The following is an 11,144-nucleotide window of genomic DNA, read 5'->3' on the forward strand; positions in this document are numbered from 1 at the left end:
TTCTTACTTCTCTCATGTCTTTCTTTTTTTTTTTTTTTTTTTTTTTTGAGACAGAGTTTCGCTGTTGTTACCCAGACTGGAGTGCAATGGCACGATCTCGGCTCACCACAACCTCCGCCTCCTGGGTTCAAGCAATTCTCTTGCCTCAGCCTCCCAAGTAGCTGGGACTATAGGCGCGCACCACCATGCCCAGCTAATTTTTGTTTCTTTTTGAGACGGAGTTTCGCTCTTGTTACCCAGGCTGGAGTGCAATGGCGTGCTCTCGGCTCACCGCAACCTCCACCTCCTGGGTTCAGGCAATTCTCCTGCCTCAGCCTCCTGAGTAGCTGGGATTACAGGTACGCGCCACCATGCCCAGCTAATTTTTTGTATTTTTAGTAGAGACGGGGTTTCACCATGTTGACCAGGATGGTCTCGATCTCTTGACCTCGTGATCCACCCGCCTCGGCCTCCCAAAGTGCTGGGATTACAGGTGTGAGCCACCGCGCCCGGCCGTAATTTTTGTATTTTTAGTAGAGACGGGGTTTCAACATGTTGACCAGGATGGTCTCGATCTCTTGACCTCGTGATCCACCCACCTCGGCCTCCCTAAGTGCTGGGATTATAGGCATGAGCCATCACGCCCGGCCCAAACTTTATTTTCAAAGTAAGGATTTTCATCAAAAATAAAAATCTATTCTGTAACCTGATTTAGTATCTTCAAATTCTGTCACTTCAACTCTGGTCAAATAATGCAGTGCCTCTTCGTCTTCCTCCCCAAGCAGTGCAGACACTTGTGGATGGTTGACAAATGTTGTTACCCAAAAATTTGGAATTTTGGCGATCAATTTAGACCTCTTCTGAAAAAATGGTTGGCGGAGTTTGTTATATTTCTGTTCTACTTTCAAAATCTCCTCACTGGCTTGTTCATTAAGTCTGTGTTTCATTTTGTGCTACATCAATGTGTTCAATTGCTTCTTGCTGTTCTTTTTTTCCCTTCTTCGGCAAACCTGCAGAGGCCCATGTCTCCTCCAGTCCCAGACCAGGAGATGGTCTTGGTTTCTTCTTTTAAGGCAGGAGGGGAGACTGGCATTTGGGGGCTATGCTGCTGGGGAAGTCCGAGAACCAGAGCACAAGTCTTCTCACTCGTGTAGAAGCAGGCAGAACCCTCTTTTTTTTTTTTTTTTTTTTTTTTTGAGATGGAGTCTTGCTCTGTAGCCCAGGCTGGAGTGAAGTGGTACAATTATGACTCACTGCAGCCTTAACTTCCCAGACTCCACCAATCCTCCCACCTCAGCCTCCCAATTAGTTGGGACCACAGGTGAAAAAAAATTCAGTCACAGTCTTAGCTGAGTTTCTGTTACCCAAAGACTAAATGTTGTATTTTAACCTCCAATAAAACTTATATTAAGTAATAAAAGGAAAAAGAGGAAGAATATAATAGTACATACTTACAAATACACACACATACATGCACACACAAGCAATGAAGAAAACATATGTAGCTGCTACGTCCTCCTTTCTTTAACTAGTCATGGGACCACAGTTGTTAGCTTTAACTGTGTCCCATTAATCATTCCTTGTTTTTCCTTACTTCAGTCAAGCCCTTAGCAAGGCTTAGATCTTTCCTGATGAGGCTTCATTTGCATTTCTTTGACATAGTCGTTTTCATCCTTATTTATCTTTAGTTTGGTGGCATGAAGAGTACTAAATATCCAAATGGCAGTTTCATCTTCCAATTCAATAGAACCATTGTTGTGGCGTTTCATGAAAGCATTTCTATTCTGGGAATCAAGACCTCCAGATTATTAAAGTGCAATTCTATGGGGATGGAAAGCAAAATTTCTGCAAGTAGCCATAATAGTGAGAAGAGCCACTCTCATTTCCATCTTTTTTGTTTTGTTTGTTTTTTGGAGTCTTTTTCTGTTGCCCAGACTGGAGTGCACTGGCAAGATCACCGGTCACTGCAACTTCCACCTCCGCAGTTCAAGCCATTCTCCTGCCTCAGCCTCCCGAGTAGCTGAGATTACAAGCATGCACCACCACGCCTGGCTAGTTTTTGTATTTTTAGTAGAGACGGGGTTCCTCCATATTGGCCAGCCTGGTCTCAAACTCCTGACCTCAAGTGATCCTCCTACCTCAGCCTCCCAAAGTGTTGGGATTGCAGACATGAGCCATAGTGCCTGGCCCCATTTCCATCTCTTGATTACTGTATTTATTCTGGCTGTGGGAAAGACAGCACCACATGTTGGTCTCTGATTCAAAGCACACACTGCATCTTGGAAGATAGCATGGCATTCTGTTTTGTTTTGTTTTTTTTTTCCCATTTATTTTATTGCATTTTAGGTTTTGGGGTACATGTGAAGAACATGCAAAATTGTTGCATAGGAACACACGTGGCAGTGTGATTTGCTGCCTTCCTCCCCATCACCTACATCTGGCATTTCTCCCCTTGTTATCTCTTCCCAGCTCCCCACCCCCCACTGTCCCTCCCCATTTCCCCCCAACTGACCCCAGTGTGTAGTGCTCCCCTCCCTGTGTCCATGTGTTCTCGTTGTTTAACACCCGCCTATGAGTGAGAACATGCGGTGTTTGATCTTCTGCTCTTCTGTCAGTTTGCCGAGAATGATGGTTTCCAGGTTCATCCATGTCCCTACAAAGGACCCAAACTCATCGTTTTTGATGGCTGCATAATATTCCATGGTGTATATGTGCCACATATTCCCTATCCAGTCTATCATCGATGGGCATTTGGGTTGGTTCCAGTCTTTGCTATTGTAAACAGTGCTGCAATGAACATTCGTGTGCACGTGTCCTTATAGTAGAACGATTTGTAATCCTTTGGATATATACCCAGTAATGGGATTGCTGGGTCAAATGGAATTTCTATTTCTAGGTCCTTGAGGAATCGCCACACTGTCTTCCACAATGGTTAAACTAATTTACACTCCCACCAACAGTGTAAAAGTGTTCCTATTTCTCCACATCCTCTCCAGCATCTGTTGTCTCCAGATTTTTTAATGATCGCCATTCTAACTGGCATGAGATGGTATCTCAATGTAGTTTTGATTTGCATTTCTCTGATGACCAGTGATGATGAGCATTTTTTCATATGTTTGTTGGCCTCACGTATGTCTTCTTTTGTAAAGTGTCTGTTCATATCCTTTGCCCACTTTTGAATGGGCTTGTTAGTTTTTTTCTTGTAAATCTGTTTTAGCTCTTTGTAAATTCTGGATATCAGCCCTTTGTCAGATGGGTAAACTGCAAAAATTTTTTCCCATTCTGTTGGTTGCCGATTCACTCTAATGATTGTTTCTTTTGCTGTGCAGAAGCTGTGGAGTTTGATTAGGTCGCATTTGTCTATTTTGGCTTTTGTTGTCAGTGCTTTTGGTGTTTTGGTCATGAAGTCCTTGCCTACACCTATGTCCTGAATGGTTTTGCCTAGATTTTCTTCTAGGGTTTTTATGGTGTTAGGTCTTACGTTTAGGTCTTTAATCCATCTGGAATTAATTTTAGTGTAAGGTGTCAGGAAGGGGTCCAGTTTCTGCTTTCTGTACATGGCTAGAGCATGGCATTCTTTCAGGACATTGTCTGTAAACCAGCTGAGTCTTCAGTAGGCCATTATACTCTTCTACTAGGCCAGATATTTCTGGGTGAAGGAATACGTGGTATGACCAGTGAATTTTTTGGGCATAATCGCATCGTTGCGTTTCTTTTGCCGTGAAATAATCACAAGCACTGTTGTGCAGAATATAATGAAAATCAATAAGGTATTTTATGAGTCCATGAATAGTGGTGCCAGCATTATAGGCAGAGAAGGCAAGTCCATAACCAGAATATGTGTCTATTCCAGTGAAAAGATCTCCGTTCGCTTTCATGAGGGAAACAATCCAATATAATCAACCGACCACTAGGTGGCTGGCTGACTTGTCTCTCCAAGGCCCAGTGTTGGTTTGTGCTGTTGGCTAGTTATTATTGTTAGCAGTAGCAATGTAGCTGGGCTACAAGGTCAGCCTTTGTGAGAAGATCATTATTGCTGAATCCATACAGAGCCCCTATTCTGGACAATATGACCAGTTTGCACATGAGTCCATTGAAAAATCACTAGGGTGGCTAGGGAAAGTGGCTGACTGATGTCAACAGAATGAGTCACTTTGTTCATCTGATCATTAAGTTTCCTTATCAGATGGTTCACTTTGGTGAGTATCTATGTGGGGCACAAATATATTCACATGGAGTGTTTCAACCATCCTGTAAGGTCCATCCACATACCTCTTCCTTAGATCTTCTTGTATCAATCTTCTAACCTTGTCCTCTCTTGAGTCCTTGATCATCCAGCCCAAATGTTAGCAACTGCCCATGGATCAACAATCCATACTTCTGACCATGTTTCAGTCCAGACAAGGTGGACAACCAAACATGTTGGTCTAAATTATGCTTATTAGGATAATTTCCCTTTGCTACTGTCCATCAAGGTCACCTCTCACTGGGACTGTAATGATGTAACCATCCACCTCTGGCTGGTAACAGCATATCATGTAGAACCATTTGTACACCAGGCCTGGGATTTTTCCTCCTCAATCTATCATTGTAGGAAACTCCTTATAAAGTAATATATGTGAATTGAGAGAGGAAGAGTTGCTGCTGAAGGACTCTTCATGGAATTACCTGTTTTCCATTTCTGCATAAGTCTGATAGATGCCATTCCCACTTGATGACAGATTGCTGCCATGTTTATCCAACCTTATGGCCTGGTGGTCCAGGTAGCACCCATGAACTGCGCTTCATAAAGGAAAGCTCAGTTAACATTGCCGCTTGATGTCCCATAGGCAGGCATTCAGTCCCTAGGGCTAAACAGCCAGATGGTAGCTGTTTGTGAAAAACTCAAATAATTATTTGCAGAAAAGGACATGTATTTGCTCCAAAATCCTAGAGGTCTATATGATGATTTTCCTTTGGTGCAAAGGGTATCTGCTTACTACATAATAGAGTGAGTATTTTATATGTAGAACTGTTTCAGTATTCAATATCGCCATTCTCAGGGGGTAATTTTTATTTTCTTTTTAGAAAGCTTTTGTTTAAAATACGTTGTTTTGGTTGGGCAGTGGCACACGCCTATAATCCCAGCACTTTGGGAGGCCGAAGCAGGTGGATCATCTGTGGTCAGGAGTTCAAGACCAACCTGGTGAGGGTGGAGTGGAGGAAGGTAAAAAACAAAAACAAAAGACCAACCTGGCCAACGTGGTGAAACCCATCTCTACTAAAAACTACAAAAACTAGCTGGACGTGGTAGTGTCCTGTAAGTCCCAGCTATTCAGGAGGCTAAGGCAGGAGCATCTCTTGAAGCCGGGAGGCAGAGGTTGCAGTAAGCTAAGATTGCACGACTGCACTCCAGCCTGGGCAACAAAGCGAGACTCCATCTCAAAAAAATAAAATAAAATAAAAATAAAAATGTTTTTTTGTTTGTTTAACTTTTTGTTTTTGACTGGCATAACAAAATAAAACATATTGTTTTTATCTTCTGATCTTCCTCAAAATTCTACTCAGGTTTCTATTGACCCTGTTATTTTATGTCAAGTTTTCCTCCACTTTCCTTCTCCTATTGTGTTTTCTCTTATATTTTCCTCCTTTTATTTTCTTTTTTCTTTTTTTTTTTTTGGGATGGAGTTTCGCTCTTGTTACCCAGGCTGGAGTGCAATGGCGCGATCTCGGCTCACCACAACCTCCGCCTCTTGGGTTCAGGCAATTCTCCTGCCTCAGCCTCCTGAGTAGCTGGGATTACAGGCACGCACCACCATGCCCAGCTAATTTTTTTTTTGTATTTTTAGTAGAGACGGGGTTTCACCATGTTGACCAGGATGGTCTCGATCTCTTGACCTCGTGATCCACCCGCCTCGGCCTCCCAAAGTGCTGGGATTACAGGCTTGAGCCACCGTGCCTGGCTCCTCCTTTTATTTTCTATGAATATTTCCTTTTCCATCGACTTTTTCCAAGTTTTCCTCATTTCTGCTAATTTTCTATTTGATACACAATTTCTTCTCCTTAGTCTTCCTGTTCTTTCTTGCCTCCACTTTTGTCTGTCTGCAATTTTTTTATCAATTACATTTTATTTCTATTAGTTTTTATTAGTACCACTTAAAAAGTCTAACACATGCCCCTGAGATAAGATTATTTATCCTTGTAGAGCTTATAAGATTCCTTTTTTTGTGTTTTGTTTTGTTTTGTTTCTTTTTAACTTAGGGAGGAGCTGGGCTTGTAGTGGATACTGGATATTTGATATAGATACAATCATACTTTGTAAATTTTGTTTTGTTTTTGTTTTAGATGGGGTCTTACTCTGTTGCCAGGCTGGAATGCAGTGGCTTGATCTCAGCTTACTGCAACATCTGCCTCCGCAGTTCAAGCAATTCTTCTGCCTCAGCCTCCTGAGTAGCTGGAACTACAGGTGCATGCCACCACACCTGGCTAATTTTTGTATTTTTAGTAGAGACAGGATTTCGCCATGTTGGCCAAGATGGTCTCAATCTCTTGACCTCGTGATTCGCCCGCTTCAGCCTCCCAAAGTGCTGGAGTTACAGATGTGAGCCAACACACTCAGCCAGAGCTTATAGGATTCCAATGGAAAAGATGCCAATGGAAAAACTTATTCAGTACATGCAAACATTTAATATAGTGTGGTTGAATTAGTTGTTGAGAAGGTCAGAGTTTGATATTTCTAAAAATCAGAGAGGGTCCCCAAAAGCAAAATTCTTATTTATCTGAAGTCATACTGCATCACTAACTCTGAGTGCCCTTGCAAATCTGCATCTTTAGATATTAAAAAAGGAAGGCAACTCTATGTGCATGTCCCACAGTCAAGTAAGTTAATGGTGTTGTATTTATTATAAAAAACAGCTTTTTAATAAACTACACAGTGGTAAAGATTTGATCTCTGATCATGTATTAAGTGGTTTTATAAGCTTCCAGTTCAAAATATAAATATTGTAGCTACACTTAGAATAACCTCTAATAAAGTCAAATATATTTTAAACATTCTCATATAAATATGCTTGACCCAGAAAAGCCTACTGTAACATGTCTGAAAAATTTTTAAGCACCTAAAATTTCTCTACCAATAGCACAAACACAGCTGCAATATCAAATTTCTCCATAGTGAAAATAATAGTTTCTTGAGACATAATCTTGGAGAGTGATATTTAAAGAGAAAGTTCAATCTGTTGTCATGTTGTCATACACATTTTCAAAAGAAAATGATTGAACTAACATTGTTTTTTGCAGTAATGTAAATAAAACTTCAATGATTCCTGAAAGATTTCTTTTTTTTTTTTTTTTTTTTTTGAGACGGAGTTTCGCTCTTGTTACCCAGGCTGGAGTGCAATGGCGCGATCTCGGCTCACTGCAACCTCCACCTCCTGGTTTCAGGCAATTCTCCTGCCTCAGCCTCCTGAGTAGCTGGGATTACAGGCACGCACCACCATGCCCAGCTAATTTTTTGTATTTTTAGTAGAGACGGGGTTTCACCATGTTGACCAGGATGGTCTCGATCTCCTGACCTCGTGATCCACCCGCCTCGGCCTCCCAAAGTGCTGGGATTACAGGCTTGAGCCACCGCGCCCGGCCAGGTTGAATATTTCTAATGACTGATGATTATTGGCTATCTTCTCATATTTAATATTGAGCTACCTAAAAGCTGATGGGAAGTTTTATGCACTGGTGGGATTTATCACCACCAGGGGCTTGAAAAGAAGAATTGTTCGTTTTCTTTCCTCTGAGTCATGAAAGCCCAGACAGCTTAGTGGTAGTCCATTCTCCCTGGACTCACTGAATACTCCCATGGCACAGCCAGTCCAACTGCCAGAATTTGTTCTGCCTGGGGTGTCCTGTCCCTAGGCAAAAGAACAATTCAGGCCAGGTTCGGCGGCTCATACCTATAATACCAGCACTTTGCGAGGCCGAAGCAGGTGGATCACCTGAGATCAGGAGTTTGAAACCAGCCTGGCCAACATGGCAAAACCCCGTATCTACTAAAAGTATAAAAATTAGCTAGGCGTGGTGGTGGGCACCCAGCTACTTAAGAAGCTAAGGCACAAGAATGACTTGAACCTGGAAGGTGGAAATTGCAGTGAGCTGAGATCATGCCACTGCACTCCAGCCTGGGCAACAGAGTGAGACTCTATCTCAAAAAAGAAAAAAAAAATTCAGGCAAAGGAACAATTATGTTTATTTACATTTTATTTTAGGGACAGAGTCTCACTCTGTGGCCCAGGCTGAAATGCAGTGGCACAAACATGGTTTACTGCATGCTGACCTCCAGGATTAGGCGATCCTCCTGCCTCAGCCTCCTGAGTAGGTGGGACTACAGGTTCCTGCCACCACATTTGGCTACTTTTTGCATTTTTTGTAAAGATAGGGTTTTTCCATGTTGCCCAGGCTAGTCTTGAACTCTGGTGCTCAAGCAATCCACCTGCCTTGACCTCCCAAAATGCTGGGGTTACATTTTAATTTACATAAATAGGCATGTAGCCTATTTATGTAGAGAGAGGTATAAAATAAGTAGAGAGGTATAAAATCAGCTGAAGGCTGTAACATATTTGAGTTGGCTCCAGTTCTCCTACTCTGGAAATGTTTTTAAGTATTTTTTTGTGTGTCTAAATATCTCTCAAAGTATTTATCACGTAGGTCCTCTGGACCTCAATTTTCTTATTTGCAAAATGAAAGGATTGTACTCAAAAATCTCTCATGATTGCTCTTGGTATAAAATTCTAATATTCTAGCATTCTATCCACATGATACATAGTGTCTGGGTATGGTGTGGCTAGGAGAGATGAAATCTTAGTTTCTATTTGAATCAAGGCAGAGATGAAATCTTAGTTTCTATTTGAATCAAGGCCAAAACTCAAATGCCACTGTTGGTGACAGCAGCCTAAACTGTAGATCTCAACAAACCTTATACTCTCTTGTTATTATGAAGCAAAAGGATCCAAATTAATTGTAACCTTTATAGTGATATGTATTTCTATGGCTAAATTGCTATGAAATTTCTTGACTACTTAGAAATAACAGGCCGGGCGCGGTGGCTCAAGCCTGTAATCCCAGCACTTTGGGAGGCCGAGGCGGGTGGATCACGAGGTCAAGAGATCGAGACCATCCTGGTCAACATGGTGAAACCCCGTCTCTACTAAAAATACAAAAATTCAGCTGGGCATGGTGGCGTGTGCCTGTAGTCCCAGCTACTCAGGAGGCTGAGGCAGGAGAATTGCCTGAACCCAGGAGGCGGAGGTTGCGGTGAGCCGAGATCGCGCCATTGCACTCCAGCCTGGGTGGAAAAAACGAAACAACCCCAGCCTCCTGAGAAAAAAAAAAAAAAAGAGAAATAACAGAATGTTACAGGTCTGAACGTTTCTAAAATCTTTTCAAATCCAAGTGTAAATTTTAAGTTTAAATGAGGCATATATTACACACATGTATTGTGTGTGCATGTGTGTGTGTGTGTGCTTTGTAAAATTGATACATTTTACCAATGTAAGATGTGATCATGTATAAAATCAGTCTGTTCTTGAATAGAAAAGCTTTATAATAATAATAATTTTTGGAGATGGAAATCTCTAGTTATTTAGGAAGTATAGAGAAATTCTTGCTTCTAAACTGACATCAAAGCATTTCTAGTTGATAAGATGTCCAAATAAGATTTCATGTATATAAAGTCATGCCAGTTGCCAGGAAGGGAAGCAGCTTTACTTTGACGGTTTTGAGTTTCCACCTTTGCTTTTAGCTTCTTTGCCAGAGGCACATACTTCCCCTCTACCCCAACAAATTTCTGTGATGTTTTTAATAGCAAGGCATTTTTTCCACTGCCTTTTTACTTTTATCAGATTGCAGAATGATTAATTGGTTGGCAAAATTTGTTGATCTATTATTATGGCTCCTAGTTTATCATGTAATGGTTAATTCTATAGTATTCTTTGAAATATGGCTTGGGCTTATCTTCGTAGTAATACAGTGATCTATTTACCAACATATATTTATTTGGAAGACAATTTTTTGTACAAAACCATATTATCATGCCTGAAACCATATTTATATTAGCACATCTCTTCACATATTCTGGAGAATCTGTTTTGATGTGTTTTTTGATCATATATTCATCTTTCACTAATCATTCCGGGGGGGATCTCCAGATTATTATTAACCAAGGTTTTCATTATCACATATATGTGATCATTTTCAAAAATTTATTTTTCAGGCCGGGCACGGTGGCTCAACCCTGTAATCCCAGCACTTTGGGAGGCCGAGACGGGTGGATCACGAGGTCAAGAGATCGAGACCATCCTGGTCAACATGGTGAAACCCCGTCTCTACTAAAAATACAAAAAATTAGCTGGGCATGGTGGTGTGTGCCTGTAATCCCAGCTACTCAGGAGGCTGAGACAGGAGAATTGCCTGAACCCAGGAGGCAGAGGTTGCGATGAGCCAAGATCGCGCCATTGCACTCCAGCCTGGGTAACATGAGTGAAACTCCATCTCAAAAAAATTTATTTTTCAATTCATACAGTAAAACTCATCTATGAATTTTGACTAATGCATACAGTCATGTAACCACTAGCACTGTCAAGATATAAAATGATTCCATCATCCAAAAATAATTCCTCATGCTGCTCCTTTGCAGTCAACCCTTTTCCCAAGGCCTAACCAGTGGTAACTACTGATCTCGTCTTCATCCTTGCAGTTGCCTTTTCCAGAATGCCATACAAATGAAATCATACAGAATGTAGCCTTTCCTGCTTGGCTTCTTTCACCTAAAATAATGCATTTGAGATTTCTTAATGCTATTGTTTGAATCAATAGCTTATTCCTTTTTTTTTTTTTTTTTTTTTGAGGTTGGTAATTTCTTTATTGATTTTTCTTCTTAAATAAAACCAATTAACATCCATTATAAAACTTTAAACCTACAGTAGGTTAAAAATAAAATGTATAAAAACTCCTTTGCACTCTCCTCATTTAGTTCTACTCCACAGAATTAACAATGGTTAATATTTTCTTGTTTATCCTTACGGAATTCCATTTATTGGTAAGAATGGTGTCATATAAAACGCATTAGCCAGGTGCAATGGCTCCAGCTTGTAATCACAGCATTTCTGGAGGCAAAGGTGGGAAGATTGCTTGAG

The 11,144-nt window shown here is 41.1% G+C and overlaps 1 pseudogene; it reads right to left on the reverse strand.

Moving 5' to 3' along the window:
• The window catches only part of LOC116530385, an 8,340-nt pseudogene extending 435 nt beyond the window's left edge, over positions 1-7,905 (reverse strand).
• Positions 7,906-11,144: the final 3,239 nt, after the last annotated feature.

Source organism: Sapajus apella, unplaced genomic scaffold (assembly GCF_009761245.1).
Source record: "Sapajus apella isolate SASKATOON/1434 unplaced genomic scaffold, GSC_monkey_1.0 scaffold66, whole genome shotgun sequence".
In the NCBI taxonomy this organism is placed as follows: domain Eukaryota; kingdom Metazoa; phylum Chordata; class Mammalia; order Primates; family Cebidae; genus Sapajus; species Sapajus apella.